This window comes from Pelodiscus sinensis, chromosome 6 (assembly GCF_052426305.1).
Source record: "Pelodiscus sinensis isolate ZL-2025 chromosome 6, ASM5242630v1, whole genome shotgun sequence".
Classification (NCBI taxonomy): Eukaryota; Metazoa; Chordata; order Testudines; family Trionychidae; genus Pelodiscus; species Pelodiscus sinensis.
In genome coordinates this window covers 96,065,988-96,079,929 of record NC_143057.1, presented here as the reverse complement: position 1 = coordinate 96,079,929, position 13,942 = coordinate 96,065,988, and positions in this window count along the sequence as shown.

Genomic DNA, 13,942 nt, shown 5'->3' with positions numbered 1-13,942 from the left:
CTTACTATGCATTATTCTGCATAACGTCTCAGAACTACTGTAAATGACTATTTCCATTGTAACTCACTCATTTTATTTACATTGAGTAGTCCCTGTGGCACCTTAAGCTAGGTCTACACTGCACGCTTATTGCAAAATAGAGTGCGCATCTACATAGCAAGCCAATCATTTCAAAATAATGGGCTCCTTACTCTGACTTCTCTAACCCTCATTTCACAAGAAGTAAGGGAAGTCTCAGCCAGTGTGTTCTTCCTTCAAATTCCTGCTGTAAAGACAGTGCTAAAAGCCAATATAAGCAACTTCGACTTCAGTTATGCAATTAACATAGCTGAAGTTGTATATTTTAACTCAACTTTAGCCCGCAGTATAGACAGACCCTGTCAGACTAACAAAAATACATATACTATGATCTTTTGTAGGCAGAACCCACTTCTTCATTTGAGCTCAACACTTGGGATATGTCTAGACTATATCCCTCTGTTGCCAGAGGGATGTAAATTAGACATACCGAAATTGCTAATGAAGCAGGGATTTAAATATCCCGTGCTTCATTAGAATAAAAATGGCCACCGCTTTTTGCCACCGCAGCACTTTGCCGGCAAAAAGCAGCAGTCTAGATGGGGATCAGTCGACAAGGAAAGCCTTTTCTGACCGTTCCTGTAAACCTCGTTGCATGAGACATAAGGGATTGGTCAGAAAAGGCTTTCCTGGTCGACCGAACCCCATCTAGACTGCCGCTAGTTGCCGGCAAAGTGCCTCATTGGCAAAAAGCGGCGGCCATTTTTATTCTAATGAAGCACGGGATATTTAAATCCTCACTTCATTAGCAATTTCGGTATGTCTAATTTACATCCCTCTGGCGACAGAGGGATGTAGTCTAGACATACCCTTGGAGACCAATAAAATTATTTCCACAATTTCACTTACATTGGGCTGCACATATTTAATTAGTGCCCAACAAACAAAATGGAAGGAACAATCATACCTCCCCTCAAAGAGGGCATCTGAAACATTGTACCTTGTGCAAAAATCCCTAAATTTCTTCCCAAATTGTTTTAAAGGTAGTGCAGCAAGGCCTGCTCATGATTTCTGCAGATCGCTGGGTTATACAGGGAGCATTCCTCCCTGAACTCACCCACTCTTATTGCATACTTCTCCTGGCATCTTTTGGGGGTGATTTGCATCTCTAAGGATGATAGCAAGGAGCAGTCCCTCCACAAGGATACTGTTCTGAAGCACACTACCTTGAGGAGTTCTTAGAGCTGGTTCATAAAGTTGGGGATACTGCATGAGTGCATCACTGTGTTTTGTCTATTTTTTTAAACAGAATATGTAAGCTCGGTTCCATTTATTCCAGGCAAAAGAAAGCCCTTTCTGTAAGGTGAAGTTCTGGTGGTAAGTACATATCAGTAATTTAAGGATAAAATCCTTACTAGAGCAATCTGGATCATTAAAAATGTTTTTGAAGTTTCAAGCAAATTTAGAGTTAAGGTTGAATTTACCAGTCCCCAATATATTTGAAGGAATAGTTACCATTATAGAAATTCCAAACTCCTTCAACTCAGTCTCCACAGCCTTGCATGGAAATAAATCTAAGAGTATGTCTACACTAAGACCAAAACACTAGTGCAGTGGTTCTCGACCTTTTGTACTGGTCACCCATTTCCAACAACAAACCTCTGAATGCAACACCACTCCTTCCCCCTCCTCCCTGCATTATAAATACTCCCGCTCACACACACTTTTTATATATTTAACACTAGTATAAATGCTGGAGATGAAGTAGGGTTTGGGGTGGAGGCTGACATCTTATGATCTCCCCATGTAGTAACCTTATGACTTCCTGAGGGCTCATGACCTCCAGTGTAAGAACCCCTCTTGATTTCATTCACCCATAGCAAAAAATTCAGTCTTGTCAATGATTGTAAGAACCAGATTCTCTCTTTCCTAACCATGCAGGGATTGTGCCTACTACTGCTTTCTTTAAGAACATTCACTCTAGTAAAAAACCCTACTTTACATTTGCCTAATGAGGCAATTAGCATACTGAAGTATACCATTCCACCCTCCTCAGTTCTGCAAGGTGCTTGGTACTCCAGAGGATTGGGCCCTGGGATTCCACGTAACAGCCAATTAGACAAGTGTCAACTACATTTCAACTGTGTTACAGCAACTGGCTGTAGGAAACAAGACTCAAACCAGACAAATAGTTGGAGACTTGTTTGATAATTATATATCTCTGAGGTAAGTGTTTTCTTTGAGTCAGGTCAGGTGCCTCATTTCTAATAATCACTAGATAATGCTTAATAAAGCCAAAGCTCAGATCAGATTCAGATTCTTGGTCTGTCTGTGCTGGATTAACCCGCATGAATAAAGAAATGGTATTTCAAAGGAGATTTATCTTTAATGTTATAAAGCAGTGTGATTACTTCTTTATCATTATACAGCTTTGATTTTCCTTCTTCCCCCTCAGGAAGGCAGATTTCACAGTAGGTCAGATTCTGACCTACATTAGGGTCAAAGTAACCAGCCGCAGAGGATTCCTCCTCACACAATAAGATAGTGAGGTGGTACCAAAGCATGCCCTGCGCTACTTTCCCTCTCTGCAGGCAGAGAAAGGTGTGGGGTAGGGGACAAATTGCAGACTGTACTTATGCATCAGTAAGCCCTAAACTGGCAGTTGGCACAACTTTGATATCGCAAATGCCAGGCAATCAAAAATCATGAGTCAGCCCTCCCCCTCCTAAAAGAAACCCCATCAAAGTGTCATAAAATGTATTATATATTTTAAAACTAGTAAGGGATTATTTCTGTTTGATTTCTTGTTTGAGCTATTCAGGTGCATTTAGATCACATGTTCTAGCTGTTCTCTGCTACACTGAGGGCTACAAATGTGTTTATATTTGGTTTTTTAACCAGAACCAGAGATCCTCATGCAATCTCTTGCTTCTAGCTCTGGGAGCTTTGAGGAAAATACCAAATATTGTGAAATTTTCATTAAAATCATGGGACTGGGCAACAACTTAGAGTAGCCGGTGGTTCTAAGATGCACCCAGAGATGATTAAGCAAGGTGGGCTTCAAGTCTCCTTTAAGCACCAATCACCTTCTGAAGCTATGTCTACACTATGGGGTTTTTCCAGGATACCAGAGGTACCCCGGAAAAACTGCCGTGTCCAGGGAATGCATCTGTTCTTCCGCTTTCTTTTTGCAGAAGAGCAGATGCACTCTTTTGGAAGCCCTGTCTTTGTCCTTCCACATGGAAGAAGGGCTCTTCCGAAAGAGGAGGCTTTTCTGAAATTTGGCCCGGTGTAGACAGGCCAAATTTCAGAAAAGCCTCTTCCGAAAAAAAAGATTGGAAAAAGATACGAAAATTGCAGTGTGCAATTTGCGTACCGTTTTCCGATATATCAGTGTAGTAACCCCTTCTCCTCACATCTGAGGACCTGGACCTTCCAGTGTCTTGTTTCCACTTACCTTATGCCAACAGTCATGTCTTTAAAAGTGCTGTCTAATCTGTCTGTTACCAAAGTATCTAGAAACATAAACACTTTGAAAATGTATATACACATCTCTTTAAATGGTTCTTAGAGGAAAAAATAAATATTAAAAAAGTATTGGAAGTACATTGTCATTCACATAGACTACATTACAATGGCACATTTAGTAAGAGACTGAAATGTGATAGGTCAGTTCACGCAGATCCTATATTTTTAAATCTCTTTCATCTTCAAAATCTCAGCCAATTTAGTTATAACTTTCTATCTAAGCCACTAAGCTGCACTGCTTTCAGTGAAAAAAGGAACAATGGAGCAGCAAGGATTCTCATCTTGGTCTGACTTTTTCGGCTTCACAAACCTCACATTTGAGCACATCAACTAATGGGATGCGTACCCTAGCAAAGTGCAGACATCATGCTAGGAAAGCTGCTGGTGGCATTTGGCAGATAGTTGAAATGATTAGATGAGGTATTGGGAATCTTGAGATAAATACCTGGCATCCCATCCTAAATATATTAAATAAATCCTCCATATCACAGAGCTGAAGTGAGGACCTTGTCTGGGAGAGGGAGTGCGGGTGGGGAGGGAGCTCAGGTCTGTAATGCTTGCAAATGTCCCTTTTTCTCCACCAGCTGATGTCTCTAATTTTGCACCCCTGAAGTCTATCACTTCATCCCTTTAGTCCCCTCTCTGGAAGCCTATTGGCAGGGCAGCATGATTCAACAGTCTCAGGATGACCCAATGGTTGAAGTCTATAACTCACCCCTATTGGCAGGGCAGCACAGTTCAATAGTCCCCACACATCCCAATGGTCAAAGTCTATTTAAGGGGCAGTAGATAGGGGAAAGGTTTACCTCTGGGGGCTCCAGGCCCTCCCACTCTACTGGACCCCAACTCAGAGCCCTATTAGTGGCTTATTCTAGCCACTGAGTAAGTGGGGAACTTCCAACCGCAACACATTGACTTTCCGAAGGCAGCTCACTCACCCTGTAGCCATCACCATCCCTGGGCTACTTCCTGTTTGCAATGTCTTCGCTTGCTGGTGGCTCTCCAGTTCCCTATCTTCATCTGAGACCTGGCTGCCTCCACTTGCTTCTGGAACGTAGGCGATCTCTAGATGTGTCCAGTCTCCCACCTCTGTGGTAGCATCTCGGCATTTGGGCAGTCACTGGGCTTTGCAGAGAGCTGGCCAGGAACATCCTCTCTCTCCAGCTGCCAGCCCCAATGGAGCGGAGCTGCTCTCTTTATAGTAGTGCAGCCTGAGCATGCCCAATAAGGGTAAAAGGGGATTGGCCTCCTCAGCTCCTGCTCAGTGTGGAGAGAGTACATCCTGTCATACTCCAGTACACACTTATGCAAGGATAGTCACATTTAAATGTAAAAACAGATGTTACTTGGACCAGCAAAGCATTGGCCATGTCCCCTTTCCTTAGATGTGACCATACACATACCAGGAGCAAGGTGGCATAGTAGCCCCATGAGGGCTGTATGCCGGTGGTGGAATTCCCCATGTAAGTACTGTTCTAATTGACTACAGAATCAGGACCTATTTTTATTATGTTCCATACATATATATTATGTTCCATCGCTCGGCCTGCTCAGGCTGGACATCGTGCTGCAGTCCATGCACATGGAACCACATGCAGCATTATTGTGTGCCCCACAGACTCAGCAGGCAGACTTTGAGCCCACCCAGGCGCCTGCTTTCAGGGGAGGCCATGCACATGTCTGGCCCTGGGACGGGGACGCCCTCCCTCCACTAGACACCGCTGAAAGCAGGCTAATCACAAGGGTGCAGGCATGACCCCAGAGACACCAAGGAGTGCCGCACACAGGTAAGTCTGCACATGCGAGGCACCACCCGCTCCAGTGGACAGAGCTGCGAGGTGCAAGTGTGTGGGGGGGCCCCAGGGAGGGCCAGGAGGCTCTCAGCTCCTCTGCTGCCCATGGGATCCTACTGTGGCTGGACACTTCCCTTGCCACCTTCTCCATGGGGGAAGGGTGGGGAAGCAGCCAGCCTAGCTCTCGGGGCCCCTGTGAGGCAGTGCCTGCTGTGCAGGCCACACATGACCTTGCTCCAGGGACATTCCCCTCCTCTGGCCCAAAGACGGTTGGTCGCTGCTCATAGAGGAGGATGTGGCCCCAGGATGAACAACTGACTACCTCTTCTGCATGGATGACTGACCACCTCTTCCTCTTTGTATTCTCCAGTGGGACCAGCTGGGACTGAGGTGTGAGCTACAGCACCCAACCCATTCTGGCCCTGTCTGCACTAGGACATTTTTTCGAATTTACTAAATTCAACTTAAAGACTCCCAATTTAACAAATTCTAATTTGCACATCCTCACTACAGAGAAGCATCAATATTAATTCAAGTCAGGCTCCGTTAATGAGGATGTACTACCTTGGACTCAGAGCTTCAAGAAGCACTCTGGTGAACTACAAGAGGCCTCCCAGGCTACATCTAGACTGTATCCCTCTGTCCTCAAAAATGAGGTTTACAGGATCTGTCAAAAAAGGGTTTATTTTCAACAGATCCGCATCTAGACTGCAGGTTTTTTTTCCGAAAAAGCTCTGTTTCAAAAAAAAAGTAGCGGCTGTGTTTATGCTAATGAAGCGTGGGATATTTAAATCCCAGCTTCATTAGCAATTTCAACATAACTAATCTACATCTCTCTGTAGACAGAAGTGTAGGCCTCCGGGGCAGTGTCTAGACAATTAGTTCAAATAAGCAGCATGGGAGCATCCACACTAACATTATTTTGGACTTACAAGTTTGGGCATGTCTACACTAGGAAATTATTTCAAAATAACTACATTTGAAATAATTCCCAAAATAGCTATTTCAAAATAAGCTTATTCCCCAAGAAAAGCAGGAGTACAGTTTTTTAAATAACCAACCCATTATTTTGAAGTCATGGGCTTGGTAGTATGGATGCGCCACTTATTTCAAAAAGTGTAGACCAGGGCTATGATAGTTGCTAGTCACCCAACTGCACAGAATTCACCTGAATGACATAGCAGAGGCCACTGGGAATACTGACTCCTAGGTAGCAGTCTCAAAGACTTCACACATTTAGCACTGTCACGCTCATACCAACATTACTTTTCATTTGCTTAGTCCCTTTGACTGATCACTTGACACCTGCTGTCATCACTGACAGAAATGGGCAAAGCAGAAACAGCAGGGGTGTCATAAAAGTGACTTAGCATATTTATTTTTGAAGAAGTTGATCTAAAACATTTGAGTCCACTCTGTTCTTTAAACTGATTATTTGTTCTTTGAAAAGGTGCCCTGATTGTTTTCTGTGTCACAGTCTTATAAAAGGAAACCTAGCACATTGTGTTAACTGCACAAGTACCACCCATACCCAAGGTTTCCCCTGCAGCTTTTAGAAGAGTGTTTGTTTTTTTAACTATTTTATGTATACAAGTGGGTGGTGGGTTGTATTCAGAGGCTTGCTGTGTGAAGGGGTCCCCTGACCAATACAAAATTTGAGAATCACTGGTAAAGGGGATCAGTGAAAACTTTAATATGAGTTTCTTAATAATCCAAATCAAAATGACAAAATTATCACTTTCCAATAATTAACCCTCAAGTACCCAATATTTCAGATATGCAGTGTTGTTGCAGCTGTGTTGGTCCCAGTACATCATCAGAAGTCCATTCCACTTGTCCTCTCATTGATTGGAAGGAAGCTTTGCAACTTGTGAATCTGCATAGGCATGAAGCAGTTAATGGAACAGGCAGACACAACTGAGTGTCCATGATTGAAAGCTCTTAACCCTGTCAGGGCCTGACCTAACTCTTGCATCTCTCCTGCTGAGGTTACACTCCTACAAACTTAACACAGCCAAAGTAGAGCTCCACATCTCACCTACAAGTCCTCTTCTTCTGCCACATTCTTTGTACTCACTGAATACATCACCAGTAACCCACTCACTCAGAAACCCCTCAGACAGAGTCATCTTTGACTTCGCTCTTTCACCAGCCTAACACATTCAGGCTATATTTAAATATTGTCACTTTCTTCTCCATTATGTTAGCACTTGGACCAAATCAGTTAGCCCTAAAATTGTTGACCTCAAAAGAGGTTAAGCTCAGAGTCTCCATCCCCATACGTATTTAATCATTGGCCCGTTTCATTAATGATCTAAAACATGACTAGTTGTTGAGGTGTAGACAGCTGGGTTTATGAATGAACACAGGGGTACAAGTAAACAAGGGCCCTAAGCTTCCATGAAACAGAACAAAATTGGCCCTGAATGCCCTTACAGAGACAACAGGAAACTCAATGGGAATAACAAAGGTCACTACACTATCATGTCTCATTGGCAGTAACATGTAGGCAGACCCTAAAGCAGTGGTCTCCAACCTTTTTAAACAGAAGATTACTTATTTAATTTAAGTGCAATGTAAAATCTACCTCAAATACCCTACCCTGCTTCCTTCCTGCCCATTCTTTAAGGTCCCACCCCTGCTCAACCCCCTTCCTCATGGCCTCACCCTGCTCACTCCACCCCCCCCCCTCCTTCCCCATCCTCACTCACTTTCATCAGGCTGGGGTATGGTATTGGGGTACAGACTCTGGTCTTAGGCCAAGGGGTGTGGAGTGTGGGAAGAGCCCAGGGCAGGGGATTGAAGTCCGGGGGTGGGGATCAGGGTGCAAACTCTGAGAAGGAGTTTGGATGCAGGGGGACTCATATCTGAGGCAGAAGGTTGGGTGCAGGAGGAGGTTCAGAACTGGGACAGGGGTTCAGGATGGAGTTTCTGGCTGCTCACCATGTAACTGAGATGACTGCCGGATAGTGCAACAGTGGAGTTAAAGCTGGCTTACTTCTGCTCTAGCCCTGCACCACTCCTGAAAGCATCTGGCACGTACAGCAATGGTACCATGTGCTGCCCCTCATCCACAGGCACTGAGCCTACAGCTTCTACTGGCCACAGTTCCCTGTTATTGATCAATGGGAGCTGCAGGAGTGGTGTCTGCAGGCAAGGACAGCATGCGGAGACCCCCTGCTCTACCTCTCTCAGGAGATGAAGGGACATGCCAGCCACATCCAGGAGCAGCAATAACCACAGGGATAATTGCTCCAGCCATGACTGGTTAGACATTTTAGAACTCACTACTCAAAGAATTAAATTTAAGCATAAGAGAGAAATGAAAATGATGAAATGCATAGACCAGTCAAAAACTTGAAATAACCCACTTTGCAAGCAGTCAAAGTAGTAACAACAACCCCCCATGTATGTGTTGGGTCTGGAGAGGAGAGTGAAGGACAGTGTGTGTTTGTGAGAAAGACAGACAGTGTGTGAGAGTGATAGATTTTCATTGCCAAGCTCTCTCCATCCCCTTCTCTCTGTGTGAAAAGAAGGGTACAGGAGTGAAGGGAGGGGGGACATTCTGACATCAGTGCCCCCCCTTCTTCCTCCCATATCCTGCACAGCAAGCAGGAGGCTTCTGGGAAGGGGGGGGCAGCTCCAAGGCAGAGGACAGGTGCAGCATGACAGTGGGTAGATGGGCAACTGAAGTGCCAATGCTTGATAGCTTCCTGGCCAAACCAGTCAGGATCATCTGTCACAGTCTTCAGGATCTACTGGTAGATCCCAATCTACTGGTTAGTGACCACTGCCGTAAGGCAAACAGGGATCAGGCCGACAGGATGAGGACAGGACCACAGGACACTGAATAGGGAATTTGGGATAAGGCACTCAGGAGCCAGAGGAGCCATACAACTAACCACACAATGGTCTTCTGCTCTTGACTCCTCGTCATTGTGTCTGTGTGTATGCAGGCTAACAAGTGATAGTTACAGCTGTGTGTGTAGGATCCAGATGGAATCAGGCCTGCCACTAGGGAGGAAGGGGCTCAAAGGAGGCAGCTGCCCCGGGACCCAGCGATTCAAAAAGGCCCAGTCCCACCCCTTCTGCCTATGCCCCACCCCTTCTGGGTGTGTGAAGCCATCATCTCCACCTTGCCCTGGGGCCTAGCAAGTCTGGATGGAATCGATGGAACGAGTTGATGTCTTGTAGCCCTATCTTAGTTTAGGGCTTTTCTAGCAACTGTGCTCTTATGCGGGCTACTGGACTGCTCCTCAGCTTAGCAGCCGAGGGAACAATTGGACTATTACCTGGGCAAATAACCCAAGGAAAAAAGCTCTGAGGGATGGGTAAATATCCCTTAACTTCATTGTTACTAGGCAGACTTCGAGTCACCTGCCTCTCCCACACTTTTGGAAAAGGGAGCCCGTTCTGACATAAAGAAGGGTACCAAATATGAAGGCAACAAAGTGAAAACCAATATCACTAACACAAAACCTCATAATTGGACATTCTTGCCTAATGATTATATCTCAAAGATATGGCCTTTTCTCTCACCTAGTACCTTTCTATCTCCTGTCTTGACTATTAGAATTTCCTCCGCTCCGGCCATCTCGATACATCCTTTCCCTATTCAGGTCCATTCAAAATATTACAGCAGTGTTTCTCAAAATGGGCCATGAGCACACTTTGAGAAAGCTGTTAATGGGCCATTCTGGTTTGTTTACTTAACATCTCCACATCCACAAAGCCTTGCAGCTCCTCTTGGCTGCAGTTCACTCTTTGTGGCCAAGGGGAGCCGCAGGAAGCGGCAGCCCTTTTTCAGATCATTTATGAATATGTTGAATAGGACTGGTCCCAGAACAGTCCCGTAAGGGGCACCCCTCTGCATTCTGAAAACTGACCATTTATTCCTACCCTTTGGTTCCTATTTTTAACCAATTACCAATCCATGAGAATACATTCCTTCATATCCCATGGCAGCTTACTTTGCTCAATAGCCTTTCGTGAGAGACCTTGTCAAAGACTTTCTGGAAATCTTAAGTACACTATATCCACTGGATCCCCCTTATCCACATGCTTGAAGACCCCTCAAATAATTCTAGTAGATTTGTGAGGCATGATTTCCCTTTACAGAAATCATGTTGACTCTTCCCCCAACAAATAATGTTCATCTATGTGTCTGAAAATTCTGTTCTTTAGTATAGTTTCAACCCATTCGCCTGGTACTGAATTTAGGCTTACTGGCTTGTAAGTGCCAGGATCACCTCTGGAGACTTTTTTAAAAATTGGCCTCATGGTAGCTACCCTCTAGTCATGGGGTAGAGGTGCTCATTTACAACTATTTAGTAGTTCCTTCAGAACTCTTGGGTGAATATCTTCTGATCATGGTGACTCTATTACTGTTTAGTTAATCAGTTTGTTCCAAAACCTCTGTAGGGGGTTCACTCACTTTTTGCATGGCTCTTCCATGGCTTTTGAGGAATTCACCGGTTGCTCCGATGCCAACACTCCCCTTTGGGTGAGGTGTTCTCTTGGTCCGTTCTTGGTCCGCACCCCCTTCCGGGGGAGAGGGGACTCATTGCTGTTCTTTTTTCCAGGGTCCCCTCTACTCCTTAGGACCCACAGTTCTTCCGCCCTGGGAACACCCAGTTCCCTCCACACTGTCCCAGCCTCAGTGGCCCACTGCTAGTCCCTTAATAGCCCCTTTGGGCAGACCACAGTATCTCCAGTCCCCTCCTCCCTGGCCACAGGCCCACCTCTGCCTGCCCAGTTGCCTCCTTCCCTGGCCCAAGCTCGCCCTGTCTGCCACAGCTGCCTCCATGCTAGCCACAGCTGCCTCCTTTGCAGCCCAGACTTTTAGGGCTGCCTCCATGCTAGCCCCAGCCCTTTATGACTGCCTCCTTGCAGCGCCTAGGGCCTCAGGCTGGGTAGCCTAGGTTCATCCTGCCATAGCTTCCCCAGTCCTGCCCTCATCCAGGGAGCCTCTTGCTTCCCTGGCAGTCAGGTCTCCACTACTCTCCCTCCAAGGAGCTGCTTTTATAGCCCTCAGCTGGGCCCTCCTTAGCTGCCTCAGCTGGGCTTCCCTCTCTCCAGCTCCTAGTCCCTTAAAGGGCCAGTGCAGGGCAACATCCTGCCACACCTCCTTCAATGGTACCTCAATCTAGAACAAGTTCCTTAAATCTCTTACCTAAAAGGAATGGCTCAGATTTGGAAATCTCCCTAACTTCCTCAGTCTTGAAGACTGATGCTAAGAATTCATTTAGTTTCTTTGCAAGGGCCTTATCATCCTGGAGTGGTCAGAAATTGCATACAGCCAGTCTCCGACTTACGACCACCTCCACTTATGACCATCCGCACTTACGACCAAAGCGGTCGTAAATGCGGTCCCCGAGTTACGAATGTGATCCGCACTTACAAACAGCACGGTCGCCATGTAACTCAATGGGATCCGAGTTACGAACACTTCGAGTTATGGCCAAGTGTTTGGTCCATAACTCGTTCGTAACTTGGGGACCAGCTGTATTTACACTAAGATGAGTCAACAGTGTGCCCTTGTATTCAAGAAGGCTAATGGCATATTAGGGTGCATTAAGAGGAGCTTTGCCAGCAGATCCAGAGATGTCATTATTCCCCTTTATTCGGTTTTGGTGAGGCCACATCTGGAGTATTGTGTCCAATTCTGGGCCCCCCACTACAAAAAAGATGGAGAGGGTCCAGTGGAGGGCAACCAAAATGATTAGGGGGCTGGAGCATATGACTTATGAGGAGAGGCTGAGGGACTTGGGTCTGTTTAGTCTGTAGAAGCGAAGGGTGAGGGGGGATTTCATAGCAGCCTTCAACTTCCTGAAGGGAGGTTCCAAAGAGGATGGAGAGAGGCTGTTCTCAGTAGTGACAGATGGCAGAACAAGGAGCAATGGTCTCAAGTTGTGGTGGGAGAGGTCCAGGTTGGATATTAGGAAAAACTATTTCACTAGGAGGGTGGTGAAGCACTGGAATGGGTTACCTAGGGAAGTAGTGGAGTCTCCATCCCTAGAGGTGTTTAAGTCTCGGCTTGACAAAGCCCTGGCTGGGTTGATTTAGTTGGAATGGGTCCTGCCTAGAGCAGGGGGCTGGACTTGATGACCTTCTGAGGTCTCTTCCAGTTCTATGATTCTATGATTCTAAGATATACTAAACAAAAGAAAAAGGAAGGGGAATGGAAGGAAGCATACAGGAGAGAGTATGAAAGATTAGTACCCAGAAGAAAGCTTAATGCCAGAATGCTAAACTAAATAGATGTCCCTTCAAAGTCAAAATAGCTAGACCTCCGGGGTAGGCAACTGACTCGTGATTTCAGTATCCACATGAATTTTCCCTTGCAGATATGTGAAAAACAAAGTAGCAGCACTTCTATTCAGCTCTTCTGAGGAAGTACATCAAGTAGCATTTACTGAAGCAGAGGGGATTTAGGGAAAAACACATTGGTCACAGAGAGCAGAGCACTAGAGACACAATGTACTCAACAGCTGAAACACAAACAGCAACCTGTACAGAGAGCATTAATTATACAGAACTTTATTACGGGTGTGCATCTTTCTGAGCCTCAGGGAGCATTCATCATTTCAGTGTGGGTACAAAGAGTACCTGTGAAAGGACATGGGGAGACTTTATGAATAAAACAAAAAGCGATGAAAAAGCCTATCAGTCACAGCATGATCTCAACAGATCAGACTTGTTAGCATGTACACTAAGTATACATAGTCTCCATTTTTTAGTCTTACAAAAAATGAGGAGTAAATTCTCTATCACTGACTACAGAAGAGAAGTGGGAAGGGGAAAGAGAGATAAGTACTAAAAAGACAAAAGACAGAAGAAGCAGGGCATCTATATTTGCATTTTGTCCTAGGCAGCACCACATTAAGAAATGACTTGGGCACTGGAAAACAAAAGGGTAAGCCTGGTATTTCCACAATCCTGATGGCAACCTGTGGTGTTCTTTTCAGACACACCAAAGATGGATCCAAAACCAGCCTCCTGATTTGAACAGCCAGTTTGAACCAAAACTCTGATTTCAATCCATAATTCACAATGTTATTTTTCTATAGTGTTATGAATTTGAATGTAAACTTTAAGGGGTTTAAAAGATAGCTCTAAATCCAAGTGGTTCAGCTAGGGCCAGGCCCATCTGCCATTGTTCTCAAACAAAGTATTGTGATTATGACTGGCTACTTTATAGATTCAGAGCCATGTGCATAGTCATTGCAATGCGACACAGTTCAGGGCTAGCTGCACCAAGAATACAAGAACAGAGATTCTGGGTCAGACCAAAGGTCCGTCCAGCTCAGTATCCTGTATTCCTACAGTTGTCAATGCCAGGTGCCCCAGAGGGAATGAACAGGACAGGTAAACCTCTACTGTCATCCATTCCCAGCATCTGACACACAGGCTAGAGACCCCATTCCTGCCATCCTGGCTAATTAACCTATCCTCTGTTAATTTATGTAGCTTTGTTTTTTAACCCTGTTATGATCTTTTGAACCCTTTCCCTTCTTCTGGTCTCTGAACGTATCTTCTCAGGTCTTAGTCCCTGAGGGTATGTCTACACTACCCCCCTAGTTTGAACTAGGGGGGGTAATGTA